Raw genomic sequence first — 12,273 nt, forward strand, 5'->3', positions numbered from 1 at the left:
TGCTGTAAACCCAACTAATTTCCATAACAATCATACCTGCTATAAAAACCATACTTATTACAACGATCCAAAGCACTGAAACACACTGCCCGCAGACTAGGCCTATAAAATATCGTATCCCTGGAATGCTGAGCCTATTCCAAACTGCCCTTGTTGCTGCCAGAGAGGGTATGACACAGCTGGGCAGACTCTGAAAAATTGTTAATGATCTCAGTGATCATACCCCACTTACCTGGGCATGTAGTACTAGGGGGAGAGAATGATCTTAGTACTAGGGGGAGAGAATGATCATAGTACTAGGGGGAGAGAATGATCTTAGTACTAGGGGGAGAGAATGATCATAGTACTAGGGGGATAGGATGATCTTAGTACTAGGGGGAGAGAATGATCTTAGTACTAGGGGGAGAGAATGATCAGAGTACTAGGGGGAGAGAATGATCATAGTACTAGGGGGAGAGAATGATCATAGTACTAGGGGGAGAGAATGATCATAGTACTAGGGGGAGAGAATGATCAGAGTACTAGGGGGAGAGAATGATCATAGTACTAGGGGGATAGGATGATCTTAGTACTAGGGGGAGAGAATGATCTTAGTACTAGGGGGAGAGAATGATCAGAGTATTAGGGGGAGAGAATGATCATAGTACTAGGGGGATAGGATGATCTTAGTACTAGGGGGAGAGAATGATCTTAGTACTAGGGGGAGAGAATGATCTTAGTACTAGGGGGAGAGAATGATCTTAGTACTAGGGGAGAGAATGATCTTAGTACTAGGGGGAGAGAATGATCTTAGTACTAGGGGGAGAGAATGATCTTAGTACTAGGGGGAGAGAATGATCTTAGTACTAGGGGGAGAGAATGATCTTAGTACTAGGGGGAGAGAATGATCTTAGTACTAGGGGGAGAGAATGATCTTAGTACTAGGGGGAGAGAATGATCTTAGTACTAGGGGGAGAGAATGATCATAGTACTAGGGGGAGAGAATGATCTTAGTACTAGGGGGAGAGAATGATCTTAGTACTAGGGGGAGAGAATGATCTTAGTACTAGGGGGAGAGAATGATCATAGTACTAGGGGGAGAGAATGATCTTAGTACTAGGGGAGAGAATGATCTTAGTACTAGGGGGGGAGAATGATCTTAGTACTAGGGGGAGTGAATGATCTTAGTACCAGGGGGAGAGAATGATCTTAGTACTAGGGGGAGTGAATGATCTTAGTACTAGGGGGAGAGAATGATCATAGTACTAGGGGGAGAGAATAATCTTAGTACTAGGGGAGAGAATGATCTTAGTACTAGGGGGGGAGAATGATCTTAGTACTAGGGGGAGTGAATGATCTTAGTACCAGGGGGAGAGAATGATCTTAGTACTAGGGGGAGAGAATGATCTTAGTACTATGGGAGAGAATGATCATAGTACAAGGGGGAGAGAATGATCAAAGTACTAGGGGGAGAGAATGATCATAGTACTAGGGGGAGAGAATGATCATAGTACTAGGGGGAGAGAATGATCAAAGTACTAGGGGGAGAGAATGATCATAGTACTAGGGGGAGAGAATGATCATAGTACTAGGGGGAGAGAATGATCAAAGTACTAGGGGGAGAGAATGATCAAAGTACTAGGGGGAGAGAATGATCATTGTACTAGGGGGAGAGAATGATCATAGTACTAGGGGGAGAGAATGATCATAGTACTAGGGGGAGAGAATGATCAAAGTACTAGGGGGAGAGAATGATCAAAGTACTAGGGGGAGAGAATGATCTTAGTACTAGGGGGAGTGAATGATCTTAGTACTAGGGGAGAGAATGATCTTAGTACTAGGGGGAGAGAATGATCTTAGTACTAGGTGGAGAGAATGATCTTAGTACTAGGGGGAGAGAATGATCTTAGTACTAGGGGGAGAGAATGATCATAGTACTAGGGGGAGAGAATGATCTTAGTACTAGGGGAGAGAATGATCTTAGTACTAGTGGGGGAGAATGATCTTAGTACTAGGGGGAGTGAATGATCTTAGTACCAGGGGGAGAGAATGATCTTAGTACTAGGGGGAGTGAATGATCTTAGTACTAGGAGGAGAGAATGATCTTAGTAATAGGGGGAGAGAATGATCTTAGTACTAGGGGGAGTGAATGATCTTAGTACTAGGGGGAGAGAATGATCTTAGTACTAGGGGGAGAGAATGATGTTAGTACTAGGGAGAGAGAATGATCTTAGTACTAGGTTGAGAGAATGATCTTAGAACTAGGGGGAGAGAATGATCTTAGTACTAGGGGAGAGAACGATCTTAGTACTAGGGGGAGAGAATGATCTTAGTACTAAGGGGAGAGAATGATCTTAGTACTAGGGGGAGAGAATGATCTTAGTACTAGGGGAGAGAATGATCTTAGTTCTAGGGGAGAGAATGATCTTAGTACTAGGGGGAGAGAATGATCTTAGTACTAAGGTGTGAGAATGATCTTAGTACTAGGGGAGAGAATGAACTTAGTACTAGGGGAGAGAATGATCATAGTACTAGGGGAGAGAATGATCTCAATACTAGGGGAGAGAATGATCTTAGTACTAGGAGAGAGAATGATCTTAGTACTAGGGGAGAGAATGATCTTAGTACTAGGGGAGAGTATGATCATAGTACTAGGGGGAGAGAATGATCTTAGTACTAGGGGGAGAGAATGATCTTAGTACTAGGGGAGAGAATGATCTTAGTACTAGGGGGAGAGAATGATCTTAGTACTAGGGGGAGAGAACGATCTTAGTACTAGGGGGAGAGAATGATCTTAGTACTAGGGGGAGAGAATGATCTTAGTACTAGGGGGAGACAATGATCTTAGTACTAGGGGAGAGAATGATCTTAGTATTACGGGGAGTGAATGATCTTAGTACTAGGGGAGAGAATGATCTTAGTACTAGGGGGAGAGAATGATCTTAGTACTAGGGGGAGAGAACGATCTTAGTACTAGGGGGAGAGAATGATCATAGTACTAGGGGAGAGAATGATCTTATTACTAGGGGAGAGAATGATCTTAGTACTAGGGGAGAGAATGATCATAGTACTAGGAGAGAGAATGATCTTAGTACTAGGGGAGAGAATGATCTTAGTACTAGGGGAGAGTATGATCATAGTACTAGGGGGAGAGAATGATCTTAGTACTAGGGGGAGAGAATGATCTTAGTACTAGGGGAGAGAATGATCTTAGTACTAGGGGGAGAGAATGATCTTAGTACTAGGGGGAGAGAACGATCTTAGTACTAGGGGGAGAGAATGATCTTAGTACTAGGGGGAGAGAATGATCTTAGTACTAGGGGGAGACAATGATCTTAGTACTAGGGGAGAGAATGATCTTAGTATTACGGGGAGTGAATGATCTTAGTACTAGGGAAGAGAATGATCTTAGTACTAGGGGGAGAGAATGATCTTAGTACTAGGGGGAGAGAACGATCTTAGTACTAGGGGGAGAGAATGATCATAGTACTAGGGGAGAGAATGATCTTATTACTAGGGGAGAGAATGATCTTAGTACTAGGGGAGAGAATGATCATAGTACTAGGGGGAGAGAATGGTCAGAGTACTAGGGGGAGAGAATGATCTTAGTATTAGGGGGAGAGAATGATCTTAGTACAAGGGGTAGAGAATGATCATAGTACTAGGGGGAGAGAATGATCTTAGTACTAGGAGGAGAGAATGATCTTAGTACTAGGGGGAGAGAATGATCTTAGTACAAGGGGTAGAGAATGATCATAGTACTAGGGGGAGAGAATGATCTTAGTACTAGGGGGAGAGAATGATCTTAGTACTAGGGGGAGAGAATGATCTTAGTAGTAGGGGGAGAGAATGATCATAGTACTAGGGGGATAGAATGATCTTAGTACTAGGGGGAGAGAATGATCTTAGTACTAGGGGGAGAGAATGATCATAGTACTAAGGGGAGAGAATGATCTTAGTACTAGGGGGAGAGAATGATCTTAGTACTAGGGGGAGAGAATGATCTTAGTATTAGGGAGAGAGAATGATCTTAGTACTAGGCGAGAGAATGATCTTAGTACTAGGGGGAGAAAATGATCATAGTACTAGGGGGAGAGAATGATCTTAGTACTAGGGGGAGAGAATGATCTTAGTACTAGGGGGAGAGAATGATCTTAGTACTAGGGGGAGAGAATGATCATAGTACTAGGGGGAGAGAATGATCTTAGTACTAGGGGGAGAGAATGATCTTAGTACGAGGGGGAGAGAATGATCTTAGTACTAGGGGAGAGAATGATCTTAGTACTAGGGGGAGAGAATGATCTTAGTACTAGGGGGAGAGAATGATCTTAGTACTAGGGGGAGAGAATGATCTTAGTACTAGGGGGAGAGAATGATCTTAGTACTAGGGGGAGAGAATGATCTTAGTACTAGGGGGAGAGAATGATCTTAGTACTAGGGGGAGAGAATGATCTTAGTACTAGGGGGAGAGAATGTTCTTAGTACTAGGGGGAGAGAATGATCTTAGTACTAGGGGGAGAGAATGATCTTAGTACGAGGGGGAGAGAATGATCTTAGTACTAGGGGAGAGAACGATCTTAGTACTAGGGGGAGAGAATGATCTTAGTACTAGGGGGAGACAATGATCTTAGTACTAGGGGGAGAGAACGATCTTAGTACTAGGGGGAGAGAATGATCATAGTACTAGGGGGATAGAATGATCTTAGTACTAGGGGGAGAGAATGATCTTAGTACTAGGGGGAGAGAATGATCATAGTACTAAGGGGAGAGAATGATCTTAGTACTAGGGGGAGAGAATGATCTTAGTACTAGGGGGAGAGAATGATCTTAGTACTAGGGAGAGAGAATGATCTTAGTACTAGGCGGAGAGAATGATCTTAGTACTAGGGGGAGAGAATGATATTAGTACTAGGGGGAGAGAATGATCTTAGTACTAGGGGGAGAGATTGATCTTAGTACTAGGGGGAGAGATTGATCTTAGTACTAGGGGGAGAGAACGATCTTTGTACTAGGGGGAGAGAATGATCTTAGTACTAGGGGGAGAGAATGATCATAGTACTAGGGGGAGAGAATGATCATAGTACTAGGGGGAGAGAATGATCATAGTACTAGGGGGAGAGAATGATCTTAGTACTAGGGGGAGAGAATGATGTTAGTACTAGGGGGAGAGAATGATCATAGTACTAGGGGGAGAGAATGATCTTAGTACTAGGGGGAGAGAATGATCTTAGTACTAGGGGGAGAGAATGATCTTAGTACTAGGGGGAGAGAATGATCTTAGTACTAGGGGGAGAGAATGATCTTAGTACTAGGGGGAGAGAATGATCATAGTACTAGGGGGAGAGAATGATCTTAGTACTAGGGGGAGAGAATGATCTTAGTACTAGGGGGAGAGAATGATGTTAGTACTTGGGGGAGAGAATGATCATAGTACTAGGGGGAGAGAATGATCTTAGTACTAGGGGGAGAGAATGATCTTAGTACTAGGGGGAGAGAATGATCTTAGTACTAGGGGGAGAGAATGATCTTAGTACTAGGGGGAGAGAATGATCATAGTACTAGGGGGAGAGAATGATCTTAGTACTAGGGGGAGAGAATGATGTTAGTACTAAGGGGAGAGAATGATGTTAGTACTTGGGGGAGAGAATGATCATAGTACTAGGGGGAGAGAATGATGTTAGTACTAAGGGGAGAGAATGATGTTAGTACTTGGGGGAGAGAATGATCTTAGTACTAGGGGGAGAGAATGATGTTAGTACTTGGGGGAGAGAATGATCATAGTACTAGGGGGAGAGAATGATGTTAGTACTTGGGGGAGAGAATGATCATAGTACTAGGGGGAGAGAATGATCTTAGTACTAGGGGGAGAGAATGATGTTAGTACTAAGGGGAGAGAATGATGTTAGTACTTGGGGGAGAGAATGATCATAGTACTAGGGGGAGAGAATGATGTTAGTACTAAGGGGAGAGAATGATGTTAGTACTTGGGGGAGAGAATGATCTTAGTACTTGGGGGAGAGAATGATGTTAGTACTAGGGGGAGAGAATGATCTTAGTACTTGGGGGAGAGAATGATGTTAGTACTAGGGGGAGAGAATGATCTTAGTACTTGGGGGAGAGAATGATGTTAGTACTAAGGGGAGAGAATGATGTTAGTACTTGGGGGAGAGAATGATCTTAGTACTAGGGGGAGAGAATGATGTTAGTACTTGGGGGAGAGAATGATCTTAGTACTAAGGGGAGAGAATGATCTTAGTACTTGGGGGAGAGAATGATCTTAGTACTAAGGGGAGAGAATGATGTTAGTACTTGGGGGAGAGAATGATCTTAGTACTTGGGGGAGAGAATGATGTTAGTACTAGTGGGAGAGAATGATCTTAGTACTAAGGGGAGAGAATGATCATAGTACTAGGGGGAGAGAATGATGTTAGTACTAGGGGGAGAGAATGATCTTAGTACTAGGGGGAGAGAATGATGTTAGTACTAGGGGGAGAGAATGATGTTAGTACTTGGGGGAGAGAATGATCTTAGTACTAGGGGGAGAGAATGATCTTAGTACTAGGGGGAGAGAATGATCTTAGTACTAGGGGGAGAGAATGATGTTAGTACTAGGGGGAGAGAATGATGTTAGTACTAGGGGGAGAGAATGATCTTAGTACTAGGGGGAGAGAATGATGTTAGTACTAGGGGGAGAGAATGATGTTAGTACTTGGGGGAGAGAATGATCATAGTACTAGGGGGAGAGAATGATGTTAGTACTAGGGGGAGAGAATGATCTTAGTACTAGGGGGAGAGAATGATGTTAGTACTAGGGGGAGAGAATGATGTTAGTACTTGGGGGAGAGAATGATCTTAGTACTAGGGGGAGAGAATGATCTTAGTACTAGGGGGAGAGAATGATGTTAGTACTAGGGGGAGAGAATGATGTTAGTACTTGGGGGAGAGAATGATCATAGTACTAGGGGGAGAGAATGATGTTAGTACTAGGGGGAGAGAATGATCTTAGTACTAGGGGGAGAGAATGATCTTAGTACTAGGGGGAGAGAATGATGTTAGTACTAGGGGCAGAGAATGATGTTAGTACTTGGGGGAGAGAATGATCTTAGTACTAGGGGGAGAGAATGATCTTAGTACTAGGGGGAGAGAATGATCTTAGTACTAGGGGGAGAGAATGATCTTAGTACTAAGGGGAGAGAATGATCTTAGTACTAGGGGGAGAGAATGATCTTAGTACTAGGGGGAGAGAATGATCTTAGTACTAGGGGGAGAGAATGATCTTAGTACTAGGGGGAGTGAATGGTCTTAGTACTAGGAGGAGAGAATGATCTTAGTACTAGGGGGAGAGAATGATCTTAGTACTAGGGGGAGTGAATGATCTTAGTACTAGGGGGAGAGAATGATCTTAGTACTAGGGGGAGAGAATGATCATAGTACTAGGGTGAGAGAATGATCTTAGTACTAGGGGGAGACAATGATCTTAGTACTAGGGGGAGAGAATGATCTTAGTACTAGGGGGAGAGAATGATCTTAGTACTAGGGGGAGAGAATGATCTTAGTACTAGGGGGAGTGAATGATCTTAGTACTATTACCTGGAGTTTACCTGGAGAGAGTTTCGGGGGTCAACGCCCCCGCGGCCCGGTCTGTGACCAGGCCTCCTGGTGGATCAGCGCCTGATCAACCAGGCTGTTGCTGCTGGCTACACGCAAACCAACGTACGAGCCACAGCCCGGCTGATCAGGAACTGACTTTAGGTGCTTGTCCAGTGCCAGCTTGAAGACTGCCAGGGGTCTGTTGGTAATCCCCCTTATGTGTGCTGGGAGGCAGTTGAACAGTCTCGGGCCCCTGACACTTATTGTATGGTCTCTTAACGTGCTAGTGACACCCCTGCTTTTCATTGGGGGGATGGTGCATCGTCTGCCAAGTCTTTTGCTTTCGTAGTGAGTGATTTTCGGGTGCAAGTTCGGTACTAGCCCCTCTAGGATTTTCCAGGTGTAAATAATCATGTATCTCTCCCTCCTGCGTTCCAGGGAATACAGGTTTAGGAACCTCAAGCGCTCCCAGTAATTGAGGTGTTTTATCTCCGTTATGCGCGCCGTGAAAGTTCTCTGTACATTTTCTAGGTCGGCAATTTCACCTGCCTTGAAAGGTGCTGTTAGAGTGCAGCAATATTCCAGCCTAGATAGAACAAGTGACCTGAAGAGTGTCATCATGGGCTTGGCCTCCCTAGTTTTGAAGGTTCTCATTATCCATCCTGTCATTTTTCTAGCAGATGCGATTGATACAATGTTATGGTCCTTGAAGGTGAGATCCTCCGACATGATCACTCCCAGGTCTTTGACGTTGGTGTTTCGCTCTATTTTGTGGCCAGAATTTGTTTTGTACTCTGATGAAGATTTAATTTCCTCATGTTTACCATATCTGAGTAATTGAAATTTCTCATCGTTGAACTTCATATTGTTTTCTGCAGCCCACTGAAAGATTTGGTTGATGTCCGCCTGGAGCCTTGCAGTGTCTGCAATGGAAGACACTGTCATGCAGATTCGGGTGTCATCTGCAAAGGAAGACACGGTGCTGTGGCTGACATCCTTGTCTATGTCGGATATGAGGATAAGGAACAAGATGGGAGCGAGTACTGTGCCTTGTGGAACAGAGCTTTTCACCGTAGCTGCCTCGGACTTTACTCTGTTGACGACTACTCTCTGTGTTCTGTTAGTGAGGAAATTATAGATCCATCGACCGACTTTTCCTGTTATTCCTTTAGCACGCATTTTGTGCGCTATTACGCCATGGTCACACTTGTCGAAGGCTTTTGCAAAGTCTGTATATATTACATCTGCATTCTTTTTGTCTTCTAGTGCATTTAGGACCTTGTCGTAGTGATCCAATAGTTGAGACAGACAGGAGCGACCTGTTCTAAACCCATGTTGCCCTGGGTTGTGTAACTGATGGGTTTCTAGATGCGTGGTGATCTTGCTTCTTAGGACCCTTTCAAAGATTTTTATGATATGGGATGTTAGTGCTATTGGTCTGTAGTTCTTTGCTGTTGCTTTACTGCCCCCTTTGTGGAGTGGGGCTATGTCTGTTGTTTTTAGTAACTGTGGGACGACCCCTGTGTCCATGCTCCCTCTCCATAGGATGGAGTATAGGATGGGTATAGTGTAACTACCACCCACAGGAAGGGTATGGTGAGACAACCACCCACAAGATGGGTATGGTGAGACTACCACCCACAAGATGGGTATGGTGAGACTACCACCCACAGGATGGGTATGGTGAGAGTACCACCCACAGGATGGGTATGGTGAGAGTACCACCCACAGGATGGGTATGGTGAGACTACCACCCACAGGATGGGTATGGTGAGAGTACCACCCACAGGATGGGTATGGTGAAATACCACCCACAGGATGGGTATGGTGTAACTACTACCCACAGGATGGGTATGGTGTAACTACTACCCAGAGGATGTGAGTGGTGTAAGTACCACCCATGGGTATGGGTTACTCCACTTGAGGAGCCATCCAGAGACTGAAGAAATACTACCTGACATCCGATCTCCCCAACAGCTCATTACTGACAGAAATACACCGCGCTCTAGTGACTGTCTTTTCTGTCTTCAATATTTAATGAGTATTTTGTGGTTAAATTAGTTGGTTGAGACATGGTAAGTGACTTAGTGTGTACCTCTCAAGGTGTGTGTACCTGTGGAGAAATTTTCTCCAGGAGGGGGTTATCAGCCCCCTTCAGCCCCTTTCAGCCCTTTCAGCCCCAAGGGGCCCAGCCCTCTCAGAAGGGGCAAGAGTCTTGTTTACTGCTACAGTGAGTAATTGATCGCAGATGCAGTACGAGTATGTGACGTGGTCAAGCGACCGCTGCTCCTTGCAGTCCAGTGTTGCAGAGTGTATTTTAATAAGAGACAGTACATCTCTTACTTTAGCAGGACAATTAAGGAAAATCCTGCTCCCATTTTATTACCATAGTAAAGATAGTGGACATTGTTGTCTATGCTTAAGACAGCAAGATTTAAACCTTCTGCTTTGCTTCATCGAGGAAGTGGCAAGGAAGCAAAAGTACTAGGTCAGCTTTTCCTTTGTGCTGGGGGTAGTAATGGCGTGGGGTGCTGTGGCGTCTTCAGATTACTTTTGACTCTACTGAGAGTGACACTGACGCCAGGATAACCAACAAAGAACGATCTGTGTGTTAGTGTGAACAAAGTATCTCATAAAACACAATAAACACTTAAGAGAAGTGTGATCAGCTTCTTTAGTGATAAGATTGTGAACAATAAAGACAAATCTTGTGGAACATAGTGTACCAGTGTGCGTATTCCTAGACTATGGAAGACGTGGACATCCAAGGACACTTCAGCTTCTATCAAGTCACCGATATCTGTCGAAGGTGTGAAGAACACCATAGCTCACGCTACAAGCGCAAGGTAGGTTACGAATTTCTTGTAGTACGGGGGACTGCGCAGTTCTTGAGTCGCAAGGAGTTTGTAATCAACCTATAGTCGGCAGTAAGGGGCGGACTTTTGAGTCCACACAAGTAAGTTTGTCAGCCATCAGTGAATGAAATATGCTGACATAACACCCCCTAGGGGTAATTTATAATCTTACAAATTATAACTCATTTCAGCCCGTTGAGGAATGACTTCGACAGCTTCTCAAGACCTCGTCTGCAGGGGCGGCTGTGCAGGCGATGAGTTGTCTTTCTAAGTTAAGTTTTCCCTATATTTAAACTTAGCTGGTAATGCCATTTCTCAACAGTACCTCTCAAGGTGTGTGTACCTCTCAAGGTGTGTGTACCTCTCAAAGTGTGTGTACCTCTCAAGGTGTGTGTACCTCTCAAGGTGTGTGTACCTCTCAAGGTGTGTGTACCTCTCAAGGTGTGTGTACCTCTCAAGGTGTGTGTACCTCTCAAAGTGTGTGTACCTCTCAAGGTGTGTGTACCTCTCAAGGTGTGTGTACCTCTCAAGGTGTGTGTACCTCTCAAAGTGTGTGTACCTCTCAAGGTGTGTGTACCTCTCAAGGTGTGTGTACCTCTCAAGGTGTGTGTACCTCTCAAGGTGTGTGTACCTCTCAAGGTGTGTGTACCTCTCAAGGTGTGTGTACCTCTCAAGGTGTGTGTACCTCTCAAAGTGTGTGTACCTCTCAAGGTGTGTGTACCTCTCAAGGTGTGTGTACCTCTCAAGGTGTGTGTACCTCTCAAAGTGTGTGTACCTCTCAAGGTGTGTGTACCTCTCAAGGTGTGTGTACCTCTCAAGGTGTGTGTACCTCTCAAGGTGTGTGTACCTCTCAAGGTGTGTGTACCTCTCAAGGTGTGTGTACCTCTCAAGGTGTGTGTACCTCTCAAGGTGTGTGTACCTCTCAAGGCGTGTGCACCTCTCAAGGTGTGTGTACCTCTCAAGGTGTGTGTACCTCTCAAAGTGTGTGTACCTCTCAAGGTGTGGGTACTTCTCAAGGTGTGTGTACCTCTCAAGGTGTGTGTACCTCTCAAGGCGTGTGCACCTCTCAAGGTGTGTGTACCTCTCAAGTTGTGTGTACCTCTCAAGGTGTGTGTACCTCTATAGGTGTGTGTACCTCTCAAGGTGTGTTCACCTCTCAAGGTGTGTGTACCTCTCAAGGTGTGTGTACCTCTCAAGGTGTGTGTACCTATCAAGGTGTGTGTACCTCTCAAGGTGTGTGCACCTCTCAAGGTGTGTGTATCTCTCAAGGTGTGTGTACCTCTCAAGGTGTGTGCACCTCTCAAGGTGTGTGTACCTCTCAAGGTGTGTGTACCTCTCAAGGTGTGTATACCTCTCAAGGTGTGTGTACCTCTCAAGATGTGTGCACCTCTCAAGGTGTGTACCTCTCAAGGTGTGTGCACCTCTCAAGGTGTGTGTACCTCTAAAGGTGTGTGTACCTCTCAAGGTGTGTGTACCTCTCAAGGTGTGTGCACCTCTCAAGGAGTGTGTACCTATCAAGGTGTGTGCACCTCTCAAGGTGTGTGTACCTCTCAAGGTGCGTGTACCTCTCAAGGTGTGTGCACCTCTCAAGGTGTGTGTACCTATCAAGGTGTGTGCACCTCTCAAGGTGTGTGCACCTCTCAAGGTGTGTGCACCTCTCAAGGTGTGTGCACCTCTCAAGGTGTGTGCACCTGTCAAGGTGTACTCACTTAGTTGTACTCACCTAGTTGAGGTTGCAGGGGTCGAGTCCAATCTCCTGGCCCCGCCTCTTCACTGGTCGCTACTAGGTCACTCTCCCTGAGCCGTGAGCTTTATCATACCTCTACTTAAAGCTATGTATGGATCCTGC

Source organism: Cherax quadricarinatus, chromosome 89 (assembly GCF_038502225.1).
Source record: "Cherax quadricarinatus isolate ZL_2023a chromosome 89, ASM3850222v1, whole genome shotgun sequence".
Classification (NCBI taxonomy): domain Eukaryota; kingdom Metazoa; phylum Arthropoda; class Malacostraca; order Decapoda; family Parastacidae; genus Cherax; species Cherax quadricarinatus.